General features: G+C 43.7%; 1 pseudogene; it reads left to right on the forward strand.

The window, feature by feature from the left end:
- The first annotated feature begins 4,183 nt into the window (after nt 1–4,183).
- Nucleotides 4,184–5,190, forward strand: LOC132430333 (large ribosomal subunit protein mL40 pseudogene; annotated as a pseudogene).
- The last annotated feature ends 9,063 nt before the right edge of the window (nt 5,191–14,253 follow it).

The raw sequence follows: 14,253 nt of genomic DNA on the forward strand, positions 1-14,253 counted from the left end.
TGTGCTCACACCAGCGTTCCAAGTAAAAAGTAGGGTGCAGGGGCACAAGGTCCTTCCCTTCAGGGGCTCTGTCTTTTTATCTGGGAAGCAAAATCCTCTCCAGAAACTCCCCAGCAAATTTCCCCTTGCCTCTCGTGGGCCGGAACTGGCTGCGTGACCATACCTGGACACAGAGGAAGCTCGGAAGATTTGTATCAGTGACAAAGATTCTTCCTTGACAAACTCCAGTCAGGCTACTTTGAACTCTATTCTCATCTGTGCCCTGACTTTTGGGCTTCTGTATTCATCTCTGCATCATTCAGTTTTAGCAAGACTCTGTTGGGTCGGTTTAGCCACAATCCCGCCCTCACCCCTGAGGTTTCCATTTAGTAAATTTCCATCCACTGACCCCCACCCTGCTCCTTGGCTATAAATCCCCACTTTTCCTTATTGTGTTCGAAGTTGATCCAGATCTCCCTCCCCGAATACAAACCCTCATTGTAGTAGCCCCTTGAATAAAGTCTACCTGACCCTCATCAACAATTGTCATGAATAATTTTCTCTTTAACACCCGTCATTTGGCAAAAAAGAAAAGGATTATCATTGGTAGTTTAGAGTAATCATAATGTATCCCCCGGGGCTGAGGGCAGAGCCTATATTCCTAAAATCAAGGGAGTGCTATCTACTTCCTGTACCAAATGGGGATCTCTCAGCAGGGATAAAGGAGATGGGGAAGGGCTAATGGGTTGCAATGAACTGGGTGTGCACAGAGAGTATCAAGGTCAACTGTCATTTGTGCAGTCCACGTCCATGCTTCTTTCTGGAAACAGTACCTCCGTTTTTCCTTTCGGAATTGTGCTTCTCACACTTACACCAAGTGGTCTGGGTGTGGCCGATCTCATCCCCCACATTGTGGGACTGGTGTGTGGCCCAGCTAATGTTGCCAGATAAAGTACAGGATGCCTACTTGGGACATAGGGATCTTCACATTTTATTCATTATTTATCTGAAATTCAAATGTAACTGAATGTCTCGTATTTTTATTCATTAAATCTGGCAACTCCAGATCCAGGCCTACCAATAGGACACAGACATTGGTTTGGAAAAGGCCATGAGTCCTAAGCCAGGCAGATGAGAACCCCCTTCAAACATTTGATGGAGCGCTCAGGAAAGAGGCTTTCTTATTTCACTGGGTTGCAAATCTAGCAGAACATAACTTCAGCTGCAGGAGTCAGCCTAAGACCTAGACCTGGCTCATCCAAAGATTCCTTCTCCAAATTACAAGGACTGGTTCATAGCAAGGGACAAAACCCAAGCAAAGTCAGCAAGACTCAAGCCTGGAGCTGATGATGGAATTATTGGTAAAACAGAATCTCTGTCTGTCTGCTGGAGTCACTGAGCTGGAAGCATGTAAGCCTGTTGGTGCTGGTGACCATCTCACCCTAATGTGAGGAGGGTAAGCCTAGAAGTTAAGTCAGCAGAGGGAATTCCCTGCCAGTCCCGTGGTTAGGACTCCACGCTTTCACTGCCGAGGGCCTGGGTTTAATCCCTGGCGGGGGAACCAAGATCCCACAAAGTAAGTCGGCAGAGAAAAAAGCAGAAGCAAGAGATGGAAAAACAGATACTGTGTCTTGTCAATATCATTGAGACTCTAATATCAATCAGCCAGGCCTGAAGTCATCCTACCCCTGGACTCTTCAGTTAACTAAACCAATAATTTTGCTTTACGGCTTAAACCAGTTTGACTTGGAGTTCTGCCACTTGCCACCAAGGGAATACTGATTAGGGAAAGATCCCTGGTTCGGTTTTGGACATGTTGAGTTTGAGATGCCTCTGATGTCAAGTAGGCTGTTGCATGTGTGAATCTGAGCTAGAGGTTTAAATTATTAAGCCTCCTTTGTATAGTTGGTGATTGAATTTCCCACACCTAGAACCCAGCCTGGCATAAGGTAGGCATTCAATGAATATTTGATGAATACATGAATGAATGAACATAACAGTCTGATAAATTCTTAGTAGCCCTTCAGAACCAGAAGTGCTGATCAGTCCAGGTAGATGGGATAAATAAAATGAATACAGCTGAAGAAAATATTAGTGAACTGGAAGACCAAATTGAATAACTTTCCCAGTTGGAAGGTTCAAAAATAATTAGAAAATATAAAAGAAATAATACGAGTTACAGAGTATTAAAGTAGAAGTAAAAATATCCAGATATAAGACTTCAGAAAGAGAAACGAAGTTGGAGAGGAGAAAATATTTGAAGAAATAATGAAAGTAAATTATACAGAATTTAAGAAAAGATCAAAAGACTTCTGTTTCCAACCAGGATATAGAGGTTTTCAGCAGACCAATGCTCCCACTGCAGAAGTTAGAAGAAAAACAAAAAAATTGCAAGAATCGTCTTTTTAAAGTCAGCAGAGAGCTCTGACTGAATGAGATGAACTAAAATTCCAAAGAGAGAAGAGCCTTCATTCCTGAATAAGCTGAGGATCACTGGTCAAATATTTTTCTCTGGAGGCATTTGCCAATTCTGGACACAAAGGCTTAGCTCAGGCAAAGGAACGTTACTGGGAGAAAGAGAAACCAGCCAAGATTTTGGTGGTCCTGAGGAGCTGGAGGCTCCTGGAAGCCCCTGAAAGCTGGAGGGAGCAAAATCTTCTGCTGTCGCGTGGTGTTTAGGAGCCAAAGTCCAATTACAGAAAGAGGGCCTGCCTGAAACAAAGGGGCTTTTGAAGCTATGTGGGGCGGGAGGTGGGAGAGTTAAACTCAAAACCTCCGAAACACAGAATAAAACCTCCCACAGCCCACAGGCTGAGACAGAGAATGTCTAGGCTCTCATTCAAAAGCCCAGAAGGCTCATGCCTGAGAAATGAGGATGAAACAAAGGTATTCATAAAACTGGAACTTATCCCCGATCCAGCTCAGTCCCTAACTTGACGTGATCAATTTCTCAGCGCAGGAGCCCAAAGAGTAAACGTAGAGCATCCTCTGGTGAAAGATTAAAGTCACCCGGATAAAAGATAACGGTCCTTCGGGTGCAGCACCTAAGAAGCTTGCAAGTTGCTAGTCTGTCCTAACAGCAAATAAAAAGGTGAACAGGGCTTCCCTGGTGGCGCAGTGGTTGAGAGTCCGCCTGCCGATGTAGGGCACACGAGTTCGTGCCCCGGTCTGGGAAGATCCCACATGCCGCGGAGTGGCTGGGCCCGTGAGCCATGGCCACTGAGCCTGCACGTCCGGAGCCTGTGCTCCGCAATGGGAGAGGCCACAGCAGTGACAGGCCCACGTACCGCAAAAAAAAAAAAAAAGGTAAGCGGATTGAGAAAGATATTCCATGTTAACACTAATTAAAAGAAAGTAGTAGTAGCTATATTAATTTTAGACAAAGCAGGGATAAAGAGGGGCATTACATAATGATAACATAATATTGTACATTAACAACATTTCAATTTTTAAAAATTAACACAAAACGAATCAAAGACAAGTGGAAGACCTAAAACTATAAAACTCTTAGAGGAAAATATAGGGCAAAATTTTCATGACATGGCATTTGGCATGATTTCTTGGATATATCCAAAGTCACAGGCAACAAAAGAAAAAAAAAGACAAATTGGACTTTACAAAAATTAAACATTTTTTGCACCAAAAGCCAATATCAACAGAGTAAAAAGGCAACCCACAGAATGGGAGAAAACATTTGCACATCATATATCTGATAAGGGATTAATATTCAGACTATATAGAGAACTCCTAAATCTCAACAACAACAAAAACTAAACAACCCAATTCAAAAATGGGCAAAGGACTTGAATAGACATTTCTCCAAAAAAGATATACAAATGGCCAAAAAACACATGAAAAAAATGTTCATTGTCATTGGTAAGTAGGTAAATGCAAATCAAAACCACAATAAGATACCACTTCACATCCACTAGAATGACTATAATCATAAATACAGAAAACAGCCAAGTGTTGGCTGGGATGCAAAGAAATTAAAACCGTTCTGCATTGCTGGTGGGGGTATAAAATGGTGCAGCCACTGTGGAAAACACTTTGGCAATTCCTCAGTAAGTTAAACACAGAAGTACCATATCGTTCCACTCCTAGGCATATACTCAAAAGTGAAAACAGGTGTTCAAACGAAAACTCGTACATGAATGTTCATAGCAGTATTATCCACAATAGCCAAAAGGTGGAAACAACCCAAATGTCCATCGCTGATGAACGGGTAAATAAAATGTGGTATGTCCATACAGTGGAATATTATTCAGCCTCAGAAAGAAATGAAGTACTGATACAAGTTGCAACATAGATGAACCTTGAAAACATTATGCTAAGAAGCCAGATACGAAAGGCCACATACTGTCTAATGATTCTATTTATTTGAAATATTCAGAAGAGGCAAATGCAGAAAATAGAACAGGGATGGCCAGAGGCTGGGGCAAGGAGAACTGGGATTTCCTTTTGGAGTGATGAAAATATTCTGGAACTAGATAGTGGTAATGGTTTCATACATGGTGAACATACCAAATACCACCGAGTTATACACTTTAAAGTGGTTAGAAGGTCCCTGCTGGAGTGCCCCTGTGCCCCTGACCCAGCTTCTGGGAGCTTGGCAGACACAGATGAGAGACACCACGAGAGCTTCGTGGTTGTGCTTCTGGGGACTTGTTCCCAAGAGAGCAGAGCCCCTGAGGAAGAGTAGGAGAAGCAGGAGAAAGAGGAAGAGGAGGAAGAAGGAGAAGGAGCAAAAGAAGGAGAAGAAAAATCCAAACAAAAGGCCAAGCTGCCAAAGACCGTTTAAGAAAAGGATGCGATGACAGCCGCGAGCTAATTCCCCTTAAGGATTTTATCACGCCTGTGAAGTTCCCGCCTGTGAAGTTCCCTGGGGAAAGTGAGACACCAGCCTGCGGTGCAGCTCCCCTTGGAGGAGAGCGAGCAGAGAGCTCTGCTTCTGAAGAAGTGGTCGCTCTACAACATGGAGTTGGAGAAGGACGCCGTCAGGTCCATGCTTGAGGCCCGGCAGGGAGTCTGCAGGAGCTGCGGCTCACATCCCCGGAACGCCACGAGGCAGCCACCGAGCGGGACCCCAGTCTATTCTCCTTTGAGAGACGGGGGCTAGAGTACACGCCGCCGATCTCCAACTACCAGCCCCCAGAAGGCAGGTACCATGACATCACCAAGGTGTACACACAGGTGGAGTTCAAGAGTTAGAGCTGCAGGCAGCTGTCCACAGAACACACTGGCCCTGAGAGTCAATGCTTGACTTGGGCCATTTGGACATCTCAGAACATATTGATCTATTATAGAGGGAGTCATTCTGATTGCACAGGAGGAGCAAGAAATGTCTAGTACACTGGAAGCGTGGTAAGATGCATGCAGTTTTTGTTGTTTTTTTAATGGAGGTATAGTTGATGTACCATATTGCGTGGGTTGCAGGTGTACAGTATAGTGATTCACAATTTTTAGAGGTTGTGCACCATTTATAGTTATTGTAGAATATTGGCCGTGTTCCCTGTCTTGTACAGTATATCCTGTGGCTTTCTTTTTCTCTTTTTTCTTCTTTTGGCCGCACCATATGAGTTGTGGGGTCTTAGGTCCCTGTCCAGGAATTGAACCCGAGCCCTCGGTAGTGAAAGAGCTACATCCTAACTACTGAACTGCCAGGGAATTCCTTTCATCTATTTTTTTAAATTGAAGTATAGTTGATTTACAATGTTGTCTTAGTTTCTGGTGTACAGCAAAGTGATTCAGACACACACACACACACACACACACACACACACACATATATATACATATTCTTTTTCAGATTCTTTTCCATTATAGTTTATTACAAGATATCGAATATAGTTCCCTGTGCTATACAGTGGAACCTTGTTTTCTAATCTATTTTATATATAGTAGTGTGTATCTGCTAATCCCAAACTCCTAATTTACCCCTCCTGTCCCCTTTCCCCTTTAGTAACCAAGACATGAAAGCAACCTAAGCGTCCACCGACAGATGAATGGATAAAGAAAATGTGAGATATATATATATATATATATATATAATGGAATATTACTCAGCCATAAAAAAGAATGAAATCATGTCATTTGCAGCAACATGGATGGACCTAAAGATTATCATGCTAAGTGAAGGAAGTCTGACAAAGACAAATAGCATATATCACTTATATGTGTAATCTAAAAAAATGATACCAATGAACTTATTTACAAAACAGAAACAGACTCACAAACATAGAAAACAAACCTTGTAGCTTATTTTATACATAATGGTTTGTACCTCTTGATCCCCTGCCTCTGTGTTGCCCTTCCCCACTTCCCTCTCCCCACGGGTAGCCATGGGTTTGTTCTCTATATCGGTGAGTCTGTTTCTTTTTTGTTGTGTTCACCAGTTTGTTTGTTTTAGATTCCACATATGGGTGATACCATACAGTAAAAACAAACAAACAAAAACAAATAAATAAAATAAATTGGTTAAAATGGTGAATTTGATGTTTTGTGTATTATAGCACAATTTTTTTTTAAGTCAAGAGAAGTTACTATAAGTTTAGATAATTCAGCTTCTCAACTAAGGCAGATTGATGCCTTGGCTTCTCTGTGAATCTCACTTTCTCTTCATGGTTTCAAGAAGCTTTAAGCTTCTCATCTTCCCATGACAATATCCAAAGAATGTAGGCAGAGGCTTCTCCTTGATGTCCTCACTTATTTTCTCAGGGAGGAAAATATTTCCCAGGAGCCCTCCAGCAGCCTGCCCCTTAGATTCTCATTGGCTAGAGCCAGGTCACATGCAGACCCACAAACCAATCACTATAATAGGAATGGGATTCCAGGCCTTGGGTTAAACCAATTATGATTCATCCCGAGGCTGAGTGAGGGGCTCTCCTTCCCTTACCATCTAAAGAAATTTGGACTTTGTTAGCAAGGAAGAAGAGGAACACAGCTGGGACTTCCCTGGTGGCGCAGTGGTTGAGAATCCGCTTGCAACTGCAGAGGACGCAGGTTCGAGCCCTGCGTCGGGAAGATCCCACATGCCCTGAAGCAACTAAGCCCGTGCGCCACAACTACTGAGCCTGTGCTCTATAGCCCGCGAGCCACAACTACTGAAGCCCGCACGCCTAGAGCCCGAGGTCTGAAACAAGAGAAGCCACCACAATGAGAAGCCGGTGCACCGCATCGAAGAGTAGCCCCCGCTCTCCGCAACTAGAGAAAGCCCGTGCGCAGCAACGAAGACCCAACAATGAAGACCCAATGCAGCCAAAAAAATTAATTAATTTTTAAAAAAGAGGAACACAGCTATTTGTTAGGCGATGGTGTATGCCACATCCTCCTCTTAAAATAATATCATCTCAAATATCCTTTGGAAATACCCATACATCACTCTCAAAAAAGTCGTTCATTTGGGGTGATCCCACCCGCAAAGCAGCAGAAGTGGACAGTAAGCCAAAAGGGTGGTCCAAGGACGGGTGTACGACCTGGCCTCACTAATATAGGCATCCTCTGAACTTTCCTAGAATTTACTGGACAAGTTGCATTCACTCCCTGCTGAGCTTGATAAACTACCAGATTATAAACCTGAAGTCACTATGTGTTCATCTCTGCCACCACATAGTGGATTCTCCCTGAAAATGAAGCCAATACAGAGGACAGAGCCTGGAGATGGAGAGAAATGACATTCCCCAAAATAGGTGTGACTTCTGAATCCAGCTGTGCCTGAAGCCAGTGGAGCTCAGGACTTTTCGTATATATGGGCAAATACTTGCTCTTTTTCACTTGACCCAGTTTGCACTTGGTTTTTTATCATGTGCAGTTGAAGAGTCCTTAATAATACAGGAGACCAGCAGGGACGAGACCATAAAAGGCTTGAAAGTGAGGCTAATAATTTTGGACTTTATCCTTGAGTAACTGGGAACCATGGATGAATTTTAAGTAAGGGAAAGACATGACCAGATATATGAGACATGGTCCCCATTGTGGAAATGGGGAGTCCTTCCCTCTGCCCTAGAATAAGCCAAAGTCAGATCGGCCACATGTTGTACTGTTTAAATCAGGAAGAATTACCAAATCCCCCAACGCCACCACTATCAACTTTATCAGAGGGAGACTCTAAATCAAAAGAACTTAATGAAAACTACTCCCTGGGTCGTAAGTCAAGCAGCCACTGAAAGTGGGTATGGATTGGGACTTCCCTGGCAGTCCAGTGGTTGGGACTCCGCATTTCCACTGCAGGGGGTGCGGGTTCGATCCCTGGTCGGGGAACTAAGATCCCACAGACTGTGCAGCGTGGCCATAAACAAACAAACAAATAAATAAAAGTGGGTATGGATTAATGATGCCCCCAAGACCCAAGCAGTGCAGGAAGGAATACGTTCTGAAAAGAGAGAGAGCCATGCAAATGGGGAAAACATTTTTCTAGACATTTATCCTTACTGCTTCCAGAAAATTTTGGGGGGGTCTTTGAAAGATGTGCTTACCTAGGAATGAAATCTAATAAGGGAACCAGCAGGCCCTGCAGCTTTCCCTCTTCCAGCCGAGCTAATAAAATTGGTGGCTCCACCATAGGCATCCTCGCTCTGGGTCCTAGAGGCCGTTCATCACCCATAGTTGCTGGGCTGGCAGGAAGCGAACATCAGTGCCCTTCCGGCTGAAGCCCAGGACCCTGCTCTCTTCAGACAACAGGATGCAGGAAGGAACCCAGAAGGAAAACCTCCTCCTGTGGAAGAGGGCTGGAGCCTTCCTTAGGAAGACAGAAGTCGTCTTACATAGAGACTAAGAAGGAAGTTCACGTACACATGCTCGGTGCATCTGAGGACGGGAATGCCAAGTCAGAAGAGGAAACATCCATGAAGATGGAGATGGAGACAGACAGTCATATAGTGCTTTTCTGTGTGATGCAAGGGAATGTTCAAGTGTGCCAGGGCTGTAATCTCTGCTCCTCTTATGATGTAAATTCCTTCAGAAAACACCCTAATTCAGTGTTTTGCAAACTTGTTTAGTGTGCATAGGAGTCACCTATAGGGCTTGTTACACGTATAGATTCCTGGAATCCTTCTATAGATTCTTTTTTAGTAGAAAAAGTGGGTAGCTGTTGTTTATACCTGTTCAGCATCCTTCACCCCTTCTTTTGGTATCTTTGGGGAAACAAAGTGAAGGACAGATGTGTAAGCACTTATTCATTAGCTCCCATCCCTTTTGGTCAACGATGGCCCCAGGGGCATTCATTCCACCCTCTTCTAGGGTGCACATATATTAGTGCTGAGTGGGTCTCCAAGCATCCCACACTGAGGGGTCAGAGAAGCCCCAGAGCAAGAAGTGAGAGGTGCAAAGTATGGGCAAAATGCAGTCGGGCTGTACCTGTGCGAAGCTGGCAACAGTGGCTGGTAAAGAGGTGTGTGCCTGAGAAGATGTGAAGTAATGTACCAGAGTTTCCTGTGTGGTCCACATCCTGAACTCTCAGATCTGTTCAGGCCCTCCATTAAGTCCAATCCATTACAAGAGCATATACGAGATAAGCTATATTAATTATCCTACTGGTCTATACCCATCCTTGATTTCTCTCGCCTACACCCAGCATTGTGCTCACCTGGCAAGTGACCCTCAGGTGAAGAAAACACCACCATTAAGTGGTAGCACTAGTGGGGATTTGAACCCACACAGTTTGTCTCCAGAGCTTGGGCTTTTAACCACTACAATGCCTATAGCGCAGTGTTGAGGAAAGTTTCAAGGTAGGTGGCATCCAGTTTCAGCGAGAAAAAAATGCCATAACTGCTTCGGGATGTCGGCCACGAACAAGGAGGCTGGTAGACACACCACCAAAAGCAAAAGTGACCAAAGAAAAATAAATTGGACTACATCAAAATTTAAAACTTTTGTGCTGCAAATTAAGAGAGTAAAAAGACACTCCACAGAATAGAAAATATTTACAAATCATATATCAGAGAAGGGTCTAGGTTCCAGACTGTATAATGAACCCTTACAACTCAACCATACAAAGAGTAATAACCTAATTTTAAAACAGGCAAAGAATTTCAATAGACATTTTTCCAAAGAAGATACACAAATGGGGAAAGAGCACATGAAAAGATGTTCAACATCATTAGTCATTAGGGAAATGCAAATCAAAACCACTATGATATACCACTGTGCACCCACTAGGATGGCTGTAATATAAAAGATGGACAATAACAAGTGTTGGCAAGGATGTGGAGAAATTGGATTCCTCTTACACTGCTGGTAGGAATGTACCGTGCAGCAGCTGTGGGAAACAGTTTGGCAGCTCCTCAGTAAGTTAAACATAGAATTACCGTATCACTCAGCAATTCCACTCCTAGGCATACACCCAAAAGAACTGAAAACAGATGTGCAAACAAAAACTTGTACATAAATGTTCATAGCAGCACTATTCACAGTAGCCCAAAAGTGGAAACAACCCAAATGTCCACTACTGATGAAGGGATGAGTAAAATGTGGTCTATATATACAACTGAATATTGTCCAGCAATGAAAGAAATGGAGCTCTGATACATGTTACAACAAGGATGAACCTAGGAAACATGCTAATTAAAAGAAATCAGCCACAAAAGGCCATACTGTATGATTCCATTTATATGAAATGTCCAAAATATGCAAATGTATAGACAGGATGCAGATTAGTGGTTGCTGTGGGATGGGGGGGTGGGGACAATGGCTAGTGACTGCTGATGAGTCTGGAGCCTCTTTTAGGAGGGACAAAAATGTTCTAAGATTAGATTGTTGTGACGGTTGTACAACTCTGTGACTATACTAAAAAAACATTGAATTGTACACTGTAAATGAGTGAATTGTATGGAATGTAAATTACATCTCAATAAAGCTTTTTTTTTTTTTTTTTTGCGGTACGCGTGCCTTTCACCGCTGCGGCCTCTCCCGTTGTGGAGCACAAGCTCCAGACGCACAGGCCCAGCGGCCATGGCTCACGGGCCCAGCCACTCCGCGGCATGCGGGATCCTCCCAGACCGGGGCACGAACCCGCGTCTCCTGCATCGGCAGGCGGACTCTCAACCACTGCGCCACCAGGGAAGCCCTCAATAAAGCTATTTTTAAAAACCTGCAAGTCCCATGTCCTAGGAAACCCCTCAATCATTCAGGCAAACCAAGAGGGTTTGTCCCCCTAATGCCACCCTCAGCTATATAAAATTTTTTTCAAAAAAGAACAAGGGGATTGGGGAGAAAATGCAGGATCTGGAGTGTTATTCAGCTTCTTGCTGTGGCAAGGCTGTGTAACAAACAACCCCAAAATGTAGTTGTTTAGAAAAACAAACACTGGGGACTTCCCTGGCAGTCCAGTGGTTAAGACTCCTCGCTTCCACTGCAGAGGGCTCGGGTTTGATCCCTGGTTGGAGAACTGTGATCCTGCATGCCGCGTGGTGCAGCCAAAAAAAAAAAGAAAAAAGAAAAGCAAACATTTATTTCTTGCTCACAGGTCTGTGGGTCAACTGTGCCTCTACCGGGCCAGCTGGACTTGGGTGTCTCCCATTCTAGGACCCAGGCTGAAGAAACAGCGTTTCCCTGGGGCATGCTCTTCTCATGGTGGGTGGCACAAACAGGAAAGGCCAAGGCAGGTCACACAAACATGCATGAGGCCTCAGCTAGGATATAGCTTACCTCATGCCCGCTTACACTCCATTGGACAAGGCAAGTCTGCCAAGCCCAAAGTCAGTGGGATGGATAAATATTCGTTGCCTAATGAGAGGCACTAAAAAGTCTCAAGGCAGCGGGGCTGGGCCTGTAATCTTATGGGGGGAGTGGAATAGTTGGAAATAAGCCAATCTACCACAGCCAATGGGCCAAATACTTGCCATTCCTGCACTATGAGACATTTGTCTAATGTCTGCTGCATCGGGAGCCTTTTTTCTTTAATAGAAATGACTGTATATTAAATTCTGATTGTAAAAGTAAAAAGAATCAGACAATACAGAAAACTTAAAAATGTAAAAGCTATAATCCCACCATTAAGGGTTAACCAACAATAACAGCTTAGTGTTTATTGTTATATAATTTCTTACATATATATATATATATAATCACACTGATGTTATTTTTAACATAATTAGGATTACGATCTACATACCGTTTTGTAATCTCTATTGTCAGTTAAAATTTCATGAATACCTTTCTATATAAAAATGTCATCGCAATTTTTAAAATAAACTTATTTATTATTTATTTATGGCTGCATTGGGTGTTCGTTGCTGCGCGGGGGCTTTCTCTAGTTGCGGCGAGCAGGGGCTGCTCTTCGTTGCAGCATGCAGGCTTCTCACTACGGTGGCTTCTTTTGTTGCAGAGCATGGGCTCTAGGCACACGGGCTCAGTAGTTGTGGCTCACGGGCTCAGTTGCTCCGCGGCATGTGGGATCTTCCCAGACCAGGGCTCAAACCCGTGTCTCCTGCATTGGCAGGTGGATTCTTAACCACTGCGCCACCAGGGAAGTTCCTATCATCGCTATTTTCAATGTTTATATTTTTTCACCAATAATTCTGCCATCATAACAGACTTATTTCCATTTCTCATGTTTACTTCCAATCTGTAGCAATGTTATTCAATTTTTTGCTTCAACGTAATCATAGTGTACAGGTGGTCCCTGGCTCACGATCGTTTGACTTATGATCTTCAACTTTATGATGGGCGGAAAATGATATACATTCAGTAGAAACCATACTTTGAATTTTGAATTTTGATCCTTTCCCAGGCTAGCAATATGCAGCCTCTCTCATGATGCTGGGCAGCGGTAGCCACAGCTCCCAGTCAGCCACATAATCACAAGGGTAAACAACCATTCTGTACTCAGACAACCATTCTGCTTTTCACTTTCAGTACAGTAGTCAATAAAACATGAGATATTCAACATTTTATTTTATTTAGTTAGTTATTTTTTCCGGTATGTGGGCCGCCCACCGCTGCCCGCTCCACGGCACGCGGGATCCCCCCCGGACCGGGGCATGAACCCGCGTCCCCTGCATCGGCAGGTGGACTCCCAACCACTGAGCCACCAGGGAAGCCCAACATTTTATTATTAAATAGGCTTTGTGTTAAATGATTTTGCCCAACTGTAGGCTAATGTTTAAGAAAGGCTAGGCTAGGATACGATGATCAGTAGGTTAGGTGTATGAAATGCATTTTCTACTTACAATACTTTCAACTTGAAACAGGAAGGAAGGGGGCATGGCGTGATCTTTAAAAGAATGACATAGCCATAGGACATAACAAAAACTGGTTAGAACCAACTGGGCCCAAGATGGAGGAAGATTCGACTTCCAGTAGACCTTGAGCCTCATTACGTGCTCATTGTAATACATTAGCATATGCTAAATGACACACCCACCAGTGCCATGGCAGTTCTAAGGCTAACCATAAAAGGTCAAAAAGTGGGCGATGTCCCAATCCCTGGAAATCTCTGCCCCTTCCCCAAAATAGTTGGAATAATCCTCCCACTCGTTAGCCTATGAAATTCCCCAGCCCATAAAAACTAACCACAGCATAAATATTTTGGGGCCTCTTGCCTTCTGAGATGGCCCACACTCTGTGAAGTGTGTTTCTCCCAAGGCCCTTCTCACCTTTTGAGACAGACCGCGTTCGTCTATGGAATGTGTATCTCTCTAAATAAGTCCACTTCTTAATAATCGCTTTGTCTCTCACTGGATTCTTTCTGTGATGAGACATAAAAAACCTGAGCTTCATTAAGTCCTGAGGCCAGCTGTGTGATCTCAATTAAAAGACCGTGGGTTCAAGTCCGAACCTGAGTTGCACCGTTTCAAACTTAAGAAGGCTTTATGGGGATGTAAATCGAGGAAGATCTGTGTATGTTTGTGGGTTTGCACACTTCACATTATTCCATAAATGATCTTCCATGTTGTTACAATCTGGAAATTTGTTCTTTGTGGTGTTATCACACCACCATTTAATTAGCCAATTCCTATTATTGGGCGTTGTGGCTATTCCTAGTATTTTACTATTATATTAATTCATTCCAAAAATTCCTGTTGCATTCGATTGGCTGAGTTTTTTCTCCCTTCTTTTCCACCATTCTTCCCCTCATGTCAAGTGGAGGAGGGATGGCCATTGGCAGTTCCCAACTGTTGAGTTCAGTAGCGGTGTAGTAGTTCGGTAGCAGGGGCTTACTGGTATAGATGTGTATCGTTCGTAGCCACTTCCCTATACAGTCACTGACAGCTGTCCTGAGTAGGCATGGCTTCCAGAAACTCTCCTACTGCCCACTAAGCTGACTCAGGTCACTTT

This window comes from Delphinus delphis, chromosome 8 (assembly GCF_949987515.2).
Source record: "Delphinus delphis chromosome 8, mDelDel1.2, whole genome shotgun sequence".
Classification (NCBI taxonomy): Eukaryota; Metazoa; Chordata; class Mammalia; order Artiodactyla; family Delphinidae; genus Delphinus; species Delphinus delphis.